The following is a 15549-nucleotide window of genomic DNA, read 5'->3' as shown; positions in this document are numbered from 1 at the left end:
TGTTATCAAATTATTTTTACATGTAGATATTGTTGTCCAAAGTATTCATTATTGGGAATAGTGGAAGCTCATATGGGATAGGTAGCTGAAGGTACCTATCCCATAGCTGGAAATAACTGTTTATTTGCCAAATACCTACCTCAGGAGTGTGTGAGAGACTTAATATGTGAGGGCTGTCCACTGCAATTTAATAACACAGTCTGAAGAATTCAGTGATTGGCTATGATTCCTGTATGCCCTTGCACATAGCAAACAAAACCACAGTGTGTAGTTTACTTATTATTAATGGTTTATTGTTACTTTTGTTAATGTTGTAGTTAAATTGGTAAATGGTAAATGGTTTAGATGGGTGACACCATTGTAATTTTTCTCTCACATTTACTCTGGTGTTAGTTTGCTTTAACAACAGTCCTTTTCACCATACTAGATGTGCTTTCATGACACCAGATGTGTTAATAGTATAAAACTATGGAATTGCAGTGCCGTTACTCCACCTAGGATACAAGATAAAGATGGAATGAGGAGGAGTCGTGATTAGGCTTGCCATGTTTTTAGTTTTTTTTTTTTTTTTAATTAGTTGGAGCTGGGAGTGAGGAAGTATGCGAGTCTGTTTAATGTATAAACTGTTGATTAAGGTTCAGGAATGGAATGTGACCGGGGGTTGACAACATGGGAATTCCGGAACATGGTTTTTCCAGCATTCCGTCCAGTTCACATCACCTTCTGTGTATGTGTGTGAGCGTACTTTTGAGAGGAAGGGAAGCCGAGAGAGGGGTGCGGTCCGCACAGACGGAGTCACTGCAGAAATATGGGACGGGTGCAGGGCGACTAATAGCTACTTCCCCGGCGCTGTGGCCGGATAGACGTATCATTGTTTCGTTGTTTAACACGCTGGCCACGGAATACTAAAATCCGTAATACAGAAGAATCACTTGGAACAGTGTTGACATTCTGGGATGTCTCCTGAGAAACTTTCTCAGGCAAACTGTTACCCGAAATGGTAAATGTTGACGGAAACACAAATTACACATTAAATTCGATAACGACGTTATCGAGAAACTGCTAGAGACGTTAATATTGCTGAAGTCGCTAGTGTGATTCTTCTCCAGTTCTGTTCAAGTCACCCCTCCCAAACTTTCCTTGCCTTTAAGACGCGTTTTAAATCGGCGGATTGGCCACACCCTTCACTGACGCTCTAACAGCAGCTCTCAGAGAGATAGCGTCTGTGCGAGAGTTCAGACCAGCAGAGGGTGATAAAAACCATGTTCCAGATCTTTCGGACCATGTGGACACATTTCGCAGCTCAAGCACTTTGTGGAAAGGCTGCATCAAACGGCGTTTTCGCCAGGCTTTCCGTGCGGCAGCAAACTGTCTTCCACCAGGCGGTATCTGTATACAGACTGAGAAAAGGAAGATGTTGCTGGATAGGTCATTAAAATACGGAATCCCATGGTTTAATAGTATTGATTTGCACATTCATTTTTAAACTTCGGTCATATTTTATTATTCTAATATTTGATAACTGATATTTGATATCAGTTAATATAAACTTATTTTAAAAATGAGTGAACCAGTATAATAACCCACTTTAAACAATGTGTAACTGCATAGGCTATTTAGTCGGCCCATTCACAACTAACACATTCAATGTTAAGTCATATATTAGTACTGAAAATTGAATTCATGTAAATGCAGTTTACAAATAAACAGAGTCGCAGTTATCGCTTAATACACGCTATCTTTCTTTAATTTTTCTCATTTTGCGCTCTTATTTGAAGCGATACTATACTGTAAGGCTGATGATATCACCCTAGCGCGACTGGGATTGGCCAGAGAACTTCCTGGTAGTAAAGTCGTCGTGTTTGAAGGAGGAGGGAGGGGGAGACAGTCTTGCAAACATTTTCTTCCATGACTCAATGTGGCTCTGTGTTACTTGTATGTAGGCTATGTACCTTGCATCGTCTGGTAGATGAGAGTCTAAATTATTATTTTATAGGTTACAATACATTTCTTTCCTAGCCTACCCAATCTCCTTTCATACAGAAGTTGGCTTCTGTTGGTAGCTGGTTTGGGTTTTTTGAAAGGGTCCAGTGTTCAACAAATTCGCTGAGAAATAAATAATTATGGCTAACTGTCTTAATTAAACAAGCATACCGGCATGTGTGTGACAAGAAGGGCCTGACTAACACTAAATAAGCGCTACTCTGGCAAACAGGACGGCTCTCTGGATTAAGAAACCTAACTACCGAGAAACATCCAGCGGCGGTTAAGGAGAGCCGCTGAAAGGACTCACCGAAAGGATTCAATCTGGGTCTCCGGCATTTCAGAACGACTTCCGAATGACTGCACTGTAGTGTCTGAGTGGAAAATAGACTTTCTGGGCAAAGTACGTTGGTGGTGTTGACCTCGGCGTATAGTGATAACGAACAGGTAGGAAATGTTTCGAGTGCACCTTTTTCCACTTTCTTGTAATTTGCCAAGCCCCGATGCGGCTGATCTCGCGTTTAATTGTCGAAAAGTGTAAACGTGTCTGTACAAGTCAAAGTTAAAGATCGGCATTCCGTTTAGGTCCAAAGGTACCAATGTACAATGTTCCGACAGGAGTGCCAGCACTTCCATTGAAGATCTCATACCGTCGAAATATAGGAGTGCCGGCTGCATGGGACTAATAAAGGGACAGGCACTATTAATGTTCGGCTAGGCTACTGTTATTCGTGGCCTTCTTGTTAACATTTTCAAATGTATTCGTCTGCCATTACTTAGATGAAATTGTGTGAAACAACCTGAATCCGTGCCCTTTATGACTTGATCTTACCTGACTGCAGCTACACCCTACAGTTCATAAAATATGAGACAACTTCATGGTGTTGCTTCTCGACACGTGCTGTAGTTACTTGAAAGGGCTATACATATTTTGGGAGTGTATTTACTGTTATCAATTGTGTAAGCGTACTAGTATATCTAGTGGGGTAGGTAAAATACAGTTCAGACATCCAAGTCCTCATTCCTTTGCTGTGTGCGGCGTGGACCGTTCCGTTTGTTACAGAAGGTGTGAACTTTTTCCCTGGGTGGAAATACAGTACGCTCATTCAGAAGCTACAGTTTTAGCATATTAAATGCACATAAACCAGGGCAACTCAATTATCGATCGTGGAAGGACAAGAACCCAGGACGTTTGCAACCACCAACACTCAGGAACTGGAATGGAACGCCGCATTGGGGCAGTCACTGCAATCAATAGTTGAATCGGGGGGGGATATGGTTGGAGCGATGCCTGCGGAGACTGCAAAAAAAAATCCAGGATCTCAGTGAAGGAAAACGATCTAAGAATTTCACCATTGTTCAAAAATACAACAGTGAATGTTGTTTTCAGTCAAACGGGGGAAATATTCGAAAAAGCGTTTGTGTCGCCCGTTTTGTTCGTTTTTCAGTTGCAGCCCTACTAGGGCGTGATTAGGATTTATTCCTCTTACATTATGGGAACGGTATAGACGTGTCTGTCTGGAAAATGCATATTGACAATATATTTTGTAAGATTAGCCTCCATGCTCTATATACTGTCTTTCCCTTTTATAATTAATACACCTGATGGTGGACCACGCCAGCTTACATGCCTGCCCATTAACGCTTAAGCACTCTGGGTGTTTGCGTGTGGATGACATCGCTTAGTTTTTGTCTGCCATTTATCGTATATTTTAAAGCTTGCTTGATTAACGTAGGCAGATTTAAGATTTTCATTGGCACAGACCGCAGAAGACAGCTCACTCCAGTTAATGAATGCCATGTGGAGGTTGGCGGTTTAATTCTAATTAGTACTTTGAAAGTCTCAGTAATGCTGCCAGAGAGAGAGAGGGTATTACTAGGTTAGCTGTCATACCGGAGCAGGGCTGACATTAGTGATGTAACCGCAGTGTACCTGAGCAAAGTCCAAACCCCCCTTCGACCGTTGCAAGTTAGTTGAGAGGGTGTGTGTGTGTAACAGACTGGAAAAGACACGCACCTTTTTGCCAATTTTGCGTTTGCTGAGCCTGGAATTATACAAGCTATACAAGCTGGATGCATGCTGAACCCAGTAGTTGCAAAGCAAAAAATAAATAAATAAATTGAAATCATTGGTCCAAGATATTATATCCAATTGATATATACACTGTATGGACAAAAGTATTCGGACACCTGACCATTACACCAACAGGGACTGTAATGACATTGTATTCAAATACATATACTTTATTATGGAGTTGGTCCCCTTTTTGCAGCTATAACTGCTTCCACTCTTCTTGGAAGGCTTTCCACAAGATTTTGGTGTTTCTGTGGGAATTTGTGCCCATTCATTCTGTAGAGCATTTATGAGGTCAGGCACTGATGTTGGATGAGAAGGCCTGGCTCGCAATCTCTGTTCCAGTTCATGCCAAAGGTGCTGGATGGGATTGAGGTCAGGGCTCTGTGCGAGCCAGTCAAGTTCTTCCACACCGAACTCATCAAACTATGTCTTTATAGTCCTTGCTTTGTGCACTGGGGCACAGTCATGTTGGAATAGAAAAGGGCCTTCCCCAAACTGTTGCCACAAAGTTGGAAGCATAGCATTGTCCAAAATGTCTTGGTATGCTGAAGCATTAAGATTGCCCTTCGCTGGAGATAAGGGGCCTAGCCCAAACCCTGAACAGCAGCCCCATACCATTATCCTTCCTCCACCAAACATAGCAGTTGGCACAATGCAGTCAGGCAGGTAATGTTCTCCCGGCATCCGCCAAACCCAGACTCGCCCATCTGACTGCTAAACAGAGAAGCATGATTCGTCACTCCACAGAACACGTTTCCACTGCTCCACAGTCCTGTGACGGTGTGCTTTACACCACTCCATCCGACGCTTGGCATTGGACTTGGTGATGTGAGGCTTGCATGCAGCTGCTTGGCCATGGAAACCCATTCCATGAAGCTCCCGCCGCACAGTTTTTGTGCTTACATTAATGCCAGTGGAAGTTCAGAACTCTTCAGCTATGGAATCAGGAGAGCGTTGGCGACTTTTACGCACCATGTGCCTTAGCAGTCGTTGACCCCGCTCTGTGATTTTACGTGGTCTTCCGCTTCGTGGCCGAGTTGCTGTTGTTCCTAAACGCTTCCACGTTCTAAAAATATCACTTACAGTTGACCGTGGAATATCCAGCAGGGATGAAATTTCATGAACCGTCTTATTGCAAAGGTGGCATCCTATCACAGTACCACGCTTGAAGTCACTGAGCTCTTCAGAACGACCCATTTTGTATCACAAATGTTTGCAAATGGAGACTGCATGGCCGGGTGCTTGATTTTATACACCTGTGGCAACGGGTCTGATTGAAACGCCTGAATTCAATAATTAACAGGTGTGGCCAAATACTTTTGTCCATATAGTGTATCCATTGATTCAGATAATGTGATCCAAGCAGTTGGAGCTGTATTAAGCTCTGAGTTGTTGTGAATTTGAGGTAGCCAGAAGGAGAATGTGGTGGAGTTGCAAAGTCACATAGTCCAGTGTGCTGTTTTATTTTCCCATTTTCAATGAACGGTTATGTTTTTGTGAATTGGTGAACGCCACCTTAAGGCGTGGCATGGCTCGGATTTCATTAAGTTTGCTCTCACAAAGTAGAGTTTTGAATTAAGTTAGAAGAGTAGATCTGTGTTGATTCAGATCACATTATGCCCAGTTACATACAGATTCAAGACACATGGAATCAGACAACACAGTCATCTCGTAAATCTGTGTTTGACACGACCACTTGTTAATAGAAGCAAATAAGTCGTGGTTATCTGCAAAAGCAGTGGTAAGATAATAAGTCTAATTTTAATGTCATAATGAAGGAGGAGCATTTATGTTCATGGGTCTTATGACACGTCAAGGTCAATCTGAGGTCTTGTCCTCCCGTGCTCTCTCTCCTTAACTTTTAACTCTTCACCGTCCGCACTGAGTAGCTCTCAGGTTTCATCCTGTTTCTTTGGATCAGGTGGCCTGTTTTGTTGAAAGGGAAAGGAAGGTTATACAGAATAGAGTTGTAGACATCGCAGACGGCTATCGCAGTGAGTGAGTCAGGGCAAACCAGTGCGGCCTCGGATTCCTGTGGGTTTTTGCAGTCTCCGGAGGGGGAGGGGAATAAGATATGCTTCATATGGTGTTAGGAATTTCCACACAGAAATAACACCTAATTTACAGCCACGCCCTTTTGGAGCAAAGGGAATGTGGCATTCGTTCCGGCCCACAGTATCCTATTCCAATCTGAATCCTGTTTTTAGAACATTTGGTAAGGCGTAAAAGCTATAATTTAATTAGTGAGCTACGCTGTGGTGCATTTTACCCTGTCGTTCTGAGTTTGAGTTGGGCAACATCAGAAGCTGTCCAGTCCATGGCTGAAGCATTGTTTCTGCTGAGAGTTGGTTTTGGCACATCAGAGGAGTGTGGTGGGAATCTGCTTCGAGAAGGACTTGCACTGAAATGTGTGGGAAATGTTTTATAACTATAATTGGAATGATCAACAACTCTTTTATTAAATAATTACTAATATCCATACCTTTTTCCACTGTAACAGTTGTCATTTTCACTGTTGTACATATGGTTATTCATATATTTAATGTTCTGGGATTAGTGATTTGGTCATTGCTTTGATCTGCTCTGTAAAGCCCTTATCTGAAAGATAGTGTTGAGTGGCTGTAATTATCTGCTGAACATTTTCTGGCAGCGTGTTGGTCCTGTGTTGAGGGGGGTGTGACAGTCTCTGAGGGATCTGTCAAACTCATTGAGTTGCGGAACACCCCTGTCAGAAGGCCAGCCTTCGTTGTTTTCGATTTCTGCATGCGTTTGGGTCCTCTGGAGATTAGAGAGAGGATACACCTGTCTCCCCCCCACCCCCCACCCCCCCGCGGCCGTCATGGCTGGCGGAAAGCCTCAGGGTTACCCACGGGGGGGGCTGAGGGGTGTGGGGGGGACGCTGAGGGGTGTCCCGCCCCCTCCTGAGCGTGCTGTCATGGCAGGCTCAGTTTCAGCGTTTTTAACATTCTCTTTGGTGATGTCTGACAGAGAAAGGGGAAGGGGTGAGGTTTGGGAAGCGCTGGGTGTAAGCACGGGTTCCCTGACAGGGGATGGGTCTGCGAGAGGCTAATTTGTGGCAAGGCTGTGTGTGTGTGTGTGTGTGTGGCGAGGCTGTGTGTGTGTGTGTGTGTGTGTGTGTGTGTGTGTGTGGCGAGGGTGTGTGTGTGTGTGTGTGTGTGTGTGTGTGTGTGTGTGTGTGGCGAGGCTGTGTGTGTGTGTGTGGGGCGAGGCTGTGTGTGTGTGTGCGTGTGTGTGTGTGTGTGTGTGTGTGCGTGCGCGCGCTTCAGCACTTTCTCACCCGGCGACGCCCCTCAGCTGCGGCCCGCCTTGTTCTCGGTTTTTCCAGGGCAGTGCCCGCGGTGCTCGGGCCTGACGTGACTGATGTGTTACGGAAGGGCAGCCCCAGTATGCTTTGGGCTGTGGTTTGCACGGCTGGGGCCGAAGCTGGACGGCCCCCCCCCCCCCCCCCCGCCGTTCTGCCACCACGCCCCCCCATTCTGCAGAGAGTACATTATCTGCCCCGCGAAACAGGAACACAGCTGAAGACGTTCACAGTCATGCACTCTAAAGCAATTTGTTTTTCACTCAGCCATGTTTCCATACTGGTTTCGACTGTGAAATGTGTGACTTGTTTGTGGGAAGTGACCCCTGACCCCGTGACTGGATTACTGATCTTCTCTCATGACCGGGACAGCAGTGAAGCAGTTTTGGACGGGGCGTGGAAAGCCCCTGAGTGACTCAGGCTTTAGGATCATGCGAAGAGAAGCTTGTGTGGGGATTAGAGTGGAACATGGGGTGTTGCTGACGTGGCCGGGACATGGTTAATGATCACCGCGTAAACCGCGAGCCTCCTGGAAGATCTTATAATGTGAAGCTGTTCTGGTGACATGGAGCATTGCTGTGTGTGGGTGTGTGTAGGTATGTGAGCGTGCGTGTTGCGCGTGTGTACATACAGATGCATGAATGTGAGTGCTCAGTGCAGTGTGGTGCAAGTCGTTAGTTCGCTGGCGGCGTGTGCAGTTTGTCCGAATTTAGCTGCGGCTTTTCCCAATTGAGGCTCCCGGCTGAGGCCAGCCACGCCCTTGGACACCGTCCCGCCTCGTATCGGGAACAAACTGCAGCTTCGGAAAGTTGCTGCGGCATCGCTCGTCCGAATCAGAAAGTTTCTCTAATTTGTCCTCTGCTTCTCAACCTGAAGAAACCTGAACCTGGAAAAGATACTCCAGTGTTGTTCAAATACAAACTGAAGCACAGAAACAGGATCTAAATAGATCAACTTCTGAGTATAAGTAGGAGATAAATACCACTACTGTAGATATAGGCAGAGGAGGGTTGTGCGTGTAACTGATTCAAATGGCAGATGTTGCCTTTATTGTATTATTCTTTCTATACTATCAAAACTCAGTGACTTTTTTTTTTTTTAACCATAGTGCTTTGGTACTCTGTCACATGGTTTTCACTCCCATTCCAGGTGTCTGCTGTGGTTTCCCGTCATTCAAATTTACTGCAGAGTGCTGCAGGTGTCTCCGTGTCACCTGGGCCCTGTCGGAGCCCCTCGCTCGAGTTTACCTGTTTACTCACTACACTGAAGATTACAGCACCGCGAGGCGCTTGATGGATCTCTCTGCCCGCTCGCCCACCCTTTCTAAATATAGCACGATGCACGCTCGCCCTCTGTGGTCTCACAGTCTGTGTTGTAAGGGCTCGCAGAGATCTGCAGTTTGGGATTGAGGGGAGTAGCCCTGCTTATTACTCTCGATTCCCTGCTGCTTCTGACCTGCAGTTTACACAGACGCCACGGGGGAATGAATCCGCTTGGAAACACGTGATTTTTTTTTGGTTAGCTTTCAGTTTCTCTCTCCATTTCCTGCGTGCCTTGCTCCTCTCTCTCTCTCTCTCTCTCTCTCTCTCTCTCTCTGCCATTCTCTTTCTCTCTCTCTCTCTGGAGTTCTCTCTATCTCTCTCTCTCTGACACTCTCTCTCTGACTGTCTCTCTCTCTCTCTCTCTCTCTCTCTCTATCTCCCTCTGCCATTCTCTCTCTTTCTCTCTCTCTCGCTCTCTCTCTCTTTCTCTCTCTCTCTCTCTGACATTCTCTCTCTCTCTCTCTCTCTCTCTCTCTCTCTCTTTCTCTCTCTCTCTCCCCCTCTCCCTCTGCCATTCTCTCTCTCTTTCTCGCTCTCCTCTGCCATTCTCTCTCTTTCTCTCTCTCTCTCTCTCTCTCTCGCTCTTTCACTCTGTCTCACTCTCACTTTTCTAACAGCTTTGCAGGAATAAGAAAATATCTTGAAGTAATGAAGTTGCACTTCTGTGGTTTGCAGCTGTGGTGGTGTAATGGCGGTTAACTGTGCTCCTCGGCCCTGTGAATTCTGTGAAACCCTGTGGAAAAAAAAGTTGTTCTCAGAAAAGTAGACATAAGGACGTCTGCTTTAATGAGTGAAAATGGTTTTACTCTGATTCATGTTTTAAATGATCAGTGTTTTCCAGCTGATGCTGGAACACTATGGGCTGAGCACTTTGGACACCCCTCTTTGATTTGTTGGGAGGTCTGGGAAGGAGGCCTTAAGCCCTCACCCTACTGTAGAGTGTGAAACGAGGATGGATTTGTCGGCCAGTCGGTTAACGTGTGGTCATTGTGTTTCAGCCCTTTCGCTGCGCAGGGATGGAGAAGGTAGGTGTCTCAGTGGACAGGCATCTGTCCCTGTAGCCGCGTGTGCAGTGTATACCTGTGTGCAGTGACTGACCGCCGTTACAACTCACCAATAATGTAAAATAACTGCTGGTAAATCATATGGCAATCTTAAAATCTGGACTTAATACTTTTCCTGTAACGGATAGCAACACTGTGGAACATTATGTGTTCACAACAGTGTGAGCAAAACTGCTACAGCAGCCCAAAGCCCTGCATACACAGGCCACGTCCTTCCTTGGAGTTATAGTGCTGTGTGAAACCATGCTTGGTTAATGAATACAATTTATAGGTTTAAGTGTTTTCTGTTGCCTCTTCAAACCTAAATTGTTCATAGCTAAACAAAGGATGTGTGCATTTGGAAAAACAGTAACACTGTTTCAAGTTTGTTTTTTTTCCCCTTTAAATTAATGCCCTACTTACGGAGATGGCGCATGGATTGAATCGAGCAAAGCCGAGCTCATCTTTCTGACATGGTTATAGCTGCATTTGCATGGTGTGAGCTATTTGGAGTGGTATTTGCTTGCGTGTCATTTTTTGCAAGATGCCTGGTAGATTTGTTTTACCTGGACTGCCTTTTTCAATGGCGTGTGTGTGTGTGTTTCTTAGGAACCCGCCACTCTTCTGCGAGCAAACAGAACTGAAAGGTCTGTGTTAACCGTTAACCGGCTTCCCGGTGTCAGCTGGCAGAGGAGCTCTGTTTGTGCAGGGAGGGAGAGAGGGCCAAGAGCAGCTCTCTGCTGCAGATTGGCCGAGAGCAAGCCACGTTTTCTCACAGAGACCTCACAGATTCACGGGTGATAAATGCACGGAATAAGGCAGATGAAGCCAGCGCTGTAGGAATACGGGCAGTGGCGGTGAGGCATTGGTAAATGGATGGGAAAAACCGTAGGCAAACAGAGAGACACAGACACTGAAGAGAGCTGTGGAGGCCGAGAGGGGAACCCACAGCGCTCTGGAGTGAAGTCCACAGATTTATTTACAGGGCCCTCAAAGAAGCTTTTCCTGCATAACCCGCACTGGAGTCTGGTCAAATTAACGCACGTACACCATTATGAGTAAACATAAATTCTGTCTTACTCTGCACACCCAAGCCCCATCTCTCTCTCTCACACACACACACACACACGCACGCACGCACACACACATGCATACACACACACACACACACACACACACACACACACACACACACACACACACGTGTCACAGCGCTCCAGCTCTGTCCCCTCTCTCCCAGTCTGCTGTAGGGACACAAACAGGCCTGGCCAGTTCTGTGTTTATAAAGTATCATCTGCTCCGGTCTCCATCTGCAGTACAGCAATAAAGAAAAATCAACAAACATATGCAAAATGGCATATCCTGACAATACATGACACTGTGGGATTCATGCAGGCAGAGACATCTCTTACGCCAGGCGCACCAGTGACATAACTATTGTGTCTCCGCGGAGGGTGGGGTGTTTGATCTGCTGAACCGCGAGATTGTAGATGTTAATCTTTTTTTGTCTTGAATAAAAGCAGTAAAAAGAACTGCTTTGAATTTCACCACGGAGGGATGCTTTCATAGTGACATCACCACTTCAGGTTTACACCCAGAAAATCTCCCCTTTCTTCCACTTATGTCAAGCTGGTGTCGAGGGGGCTGTTCATTCAGACAGTCTGGTACTTTCCCACAGTCAGTAAATGAGGTACTAGAATCACATGGCATGACATAAATGATCTTTTATTTTATCTGTGATTCTGGTGACACAAGGCAGTGGGCAATCATGTGGTATATGTGCATCTGGAGGCAGGGGAACTCTTCTCTGTGTGCTGCTGAAGATTGTGGCACCCCCGCCTCTGTGTAGCACCCGCCTCTGTGTAGCACCCACCTCTGTGTAGCCAGCACAGCCATGGTGACATCAGTCTGCTGGCTTCAGTCAGGGGAAGTTCCTCTGCAGTTAAAAAAAAAAGGGAGGAGCAGACATGCTTACTGTCCTGGGTCTAACCGCGCTGAGGCCAAAACGCAGTGTGCTCCGAGTTTCCCGGGCCGTGGAGCACATGAGGAGATGCACGAGTAGAGATAAGAGGAGGCCGTGCAGGAGACAGACAAACCCGGCATGTTGGGACAAAGACGAGGCAGCTCTGTGCCAGTGAGCACACCTGATACACACCGAGTTCGCCTCCTTATGTTACTCAACACACACCGCTCTGATATGCGCTAAGCGCGTGTCTGTCAGTTACTCAACACACACACCTGTGATACGTGCTGAATACTGCTCCTTCTCTTACCTAATTAATACACACACTCACTCACACACACACACACACATCCTCTGATATATACTGGGTATGTCTTCTTTGATTATGCAATGCACACCTAATACAGTACATGTGCTGTTTATTATTCTGGTAAGGCACACACACACACCCCTGACACTCACTGACTTCACCACAGGGCTCCCTGTTCATTTATCACGCTCACATGTGCAGCACACTCCCATAATTTTCTGGCAAGTTCAGGTAACTGGAGAAAAGTCTTAAAGTCAGTATGTACCTCTACCTCTACCTCTTCATCTGCTAGATGTGTGTGTGTCTCCGTCTAAATCTCCTGAATGAGTTCCTTGCCCTGTAACCCCCCCCAACCATCTGCATTGTTCTCTCTCCAGGCAAAGGTCGTCCTCGCCCTGCACATTCCCGGGCATGCTGGGTATCTGGGTGTTATGAGGGCGATGTGTGGAATGGGCGGGCGTGGCGCCTGTCTGATCAATGCAGCGCTGTGTTGCTACGATCGCTGCCCTGTCTGCCCGTTAGCTGGTAATGATACCTCATGACCTAGCACAGACGGCTTTGTTTAGCAGAGAGAAAAAAACCTTGTTCTTTGTGTTTGAGGGTAATTGTGTGTGTGTGTGTGTGTCTGTCAGTTGTTCGTTTGTTAATAGTCCATGACTCAGAGGGCTGCCGGATATGGTGGGTATACGGATAACAATGTTATGCAAGTGCTATTCCAAAAATGCAATAATCTGCAGAGCGTCTGTCTCTCGACTGCCTGTGAGACAATTGGGAAAGAGCTCACACCTGCTGCAGTCCCAGAGTCTGGGAATTCTGTCAGCACGGGCCAGTCGAGTTTCAGGCAAGATTATTCTCATTTCTGGAAGAAAGCACATTACACACCTGAGCTCCCATTCTTGCATCAGGCTTGTTACTATATTTTCAACTTTCAAAGACAAAACCATGTGTGAGTGTGAGAGTGTGAGAGTGTGAGAGTGTGTGTGTGTGCGCGCACGCATGTGCATACATGAGTGTGTGTGCATGTCTGTGTGTATGTGTGCATGTGTGTGCGTGAGTGTGTGTGTTCGTGTGTGTGTGTGTGCGTGTTTGTGGGTTTGTGTGTGTCCGTGTGTGCGTGTATGTGTATGTGCATATGTGTGTGCGTGCAAGTGTGTGTGTCTGTGTGAGAGAGAGAGCTCCCGGCGGACAGGTGTTGCCTGGGTAGTGCTGCGCTGGTGGTCCTGGAGACTCCCACACCTGTTGCGCTCGGATGCCTGTCTGCACCAGCTCTCCCCTCAATATTTCATGAGGCCAGTTCTGTCTGTGCGTGCCGTGCTCTTAATTACACCCAGATAAAGTCTGCTCTCCCTGCACTCTCTCCCCTTTCTCCTTCACTAATTAAACGCGCTCATTAGCGACTCGTTAGTCAGACTCACTGAGTACAGAAACCTTTACTTGCCCTACAGTGGCGGTATGTTAGTGTGTCAGTGTGTGAATGCGAGGGGCCTGCATGTTAGCGTGTCTCTTATTGGATCCGCCTCTTGTACCAGACACGGTGAGGGGAAATGGAGCCTCTTACTGAGAAACAGAGATATGATATGGAGAGGGGTGGTAGGTGCTGCAGAAGCTAATTTCCATGTCCATTGTGCACTGTAATACTTTGTTGAATGATAATTGCTAATATAAAGAGATGGGATGCAAAGCACAGAAAACAAGCAACGTAGACGCAAATATTTTTTAAACATATTTGCCAGTAGTTTCCTGGAAGACCATTATAGACATCTACCGTTCAGTTCAGGCAGTACCATACTTTTCCTTTAGGAACGAGGGAAGGAAATTGTAGGTTTTGGGACGAGTCCCGAACTTTGTAGGGAGGGGCAGAGTATTCCTTTAAGGTCCCCTGGAGGAGGGGAGAGGGGTGAGCGTGCGGAGGCTGCAGGCTCTCTACGCTCCGTCTCTGGGGAGAACTCGCAGTCTGCAGGCCTGTCCCTTCCACGAGCAGCCCGACCTCACCTTATAAGGGCTTGTGGGCATTGAGAGGGTGTGGCGGAACTCGGACTGGGGGGGGAGGGGCCAGCAGCTTCGCTGTGTTACTTAATCGGTTTTGTCTCGGCGCAGGCCTACCGGATGAGGAATCAAACAGCAGCGGAGCCGGAGTGTGGAATGCAGCAAATGTTCCCAACTCCCCTTTAGCAAGCCCCGTCTTGTCCGACTTCAACAGAAATATCCCCCCCCCACCCCCGTTCCTCGTCCCTGTCGGAGTGCGTGTTAGTGGGTGCGTGCGTGTGTTAGTGGGTGCGTGCGTGTGTGCGTGACGCTGCTCTCATTACTTGGTGCATTGTTTTGTTCTGGCGGAGCTGTACCCTTCCTGCGCTGATAATGGGACAGAGCTCTGTGCAGCCTGAGTTCATCTCCATATGGAGCTGTTAGGAAATGCCTGTGGGCCAGCAGGACAGGAGGGGCGTGTGTGAGTTCGGGAGAGGAGCGCTGAGCTGGGAATGCCCTCCAGCCGCTCTCTGAGGTGGCTGTTTCTCGCCGCCTCTCTCTGAGGCGGCCGTTCTCTCTGAGGTGGCTGTTCTCTCTGAGGCCGCTGTTCTCTCTGAGGCGGCCGTTCTCGCCGTCTCTCTCAGGTCGGTGTTATATTTGTGGAAGTCCGGTGGAGGGTCGCTGCTGACTCCACACGGAAAAGCTGACTGGCTCCTCTGAGAGTGAACACTCACCCCCACGGCCGGCCTGCGGTGACTCACAAAACCCAGACGCTGGGAAAGAGGCAGAGGGGGGCAAGACGCATGCAGCCGTCTCCCTTGCTGGGGATGTGGCCTTTCTGCGGCCTCCCTTCCTCCCTTTCTCTCTCTCTCTCCCCTTCTCTCCCTCCTTCTCTCTTTCTCTTTCTCTTTCTCTCTCTCTCTCTCTCTCTCTCTCGCTCTCCCTCTCCATCTCCCCCTCTTTCTTTCTCTCTCTCTCTCTCTCCCTCTCTCTATCCCCCTCTTTCTCTCTCTCTCTCTTTCTCTCTCTCTCTCCCCCTCTCTCCCTCCTTCTCTCTCTCTCGCTCTCGCTCTCCCTCTCCCCCTCTTTCTCTCTCTCTCTGTATTCCTCTCTCGGCCTGCCATATCCTGCCCACAGTTCTCGCATTTCTTCATTGTGACATCACTGGATCTTTGCATGTTCTCCCCTCCTATCTTATGGTTTTTCGGTCTTTCCCCTCCTCTCCCTTTCCCTCCCCTCCTCTCCCATGCTGTTCCTTTAAATTGTTGTCCTCTTCCTCATTCTTCTTTCCCTCTGTACTTTTTTCCCTTTTTCCTTTAAGTCCATCCCTCTGTTTGCCAGCAGACCCTCTCATCTGCCTTCTTACACTGCTTAGTTTTGTCCCTCTGTTGGGAACCCCCCCATGCCCCCACCCTCCCCACGACCCCTCTTCATTTCAGCTTCCTGCATCATTTTCCCATAGCTGTTCCCTGTTCTGCTACATCCATGCCCTCAACAACTGCCTGCTTTCTGCACTAGCGAAAGATGCATTTGTAAGCAAATGTTTTTTGTGCTACAAGGGCAG

The 15549-nt window shown here is 47.3% G+C and overlaps 1 protein-coding gene across 3 annotated transcripts in view; it reads left to right on the top strand.

Annotated features, from left to right (window-relative positions):
• The window catches only part of LOC118774375 (unconventional myosin-Ic-like), a 51430-nt gene that overhangs the window by 1145 nt on the left and 34736 nt on the right, over positions 1-15549 (top strand). The window contains exons 1-2 of one of the 3 annotated variants that reach the window (XM_036523718.1): positions 1920-1935; positions 2216-2430. The exons of 1 other annotated variant lie outside the window; for it this stretch is intronic. The gene's annotated coding sequence lies outside the window, so the exon portion shown is untranslated. Of the gene's footprint in view, positions 1-1912; positions 2431-15549 lie in introns of those variants that run through there. One more of the 3 variants, XM_036523717.1, reaches the window with a different exon arrangement.

The sequence above is a fragment of the Megalops cyprinoides genome, chromosome 3 (assembly GCF_013368585.1).
Source record: "Megalops cyprinoides isolate fMegCyp1 chromosome 3, fMegCyp1.pri, whole genome shotgun sequence".
Taxonomy (NCBI): domain Eukaryota; kingdom Metazoa; phylum Chordata; class Actinopteri; order Elopiformes; family Megalopidae; genus Megalops; species Megalops cyprinoides.
Note: the sequence above shows the minus strand (reverse complement) of the source record. Positions and strands in the feature narration are given on the sequence as shown.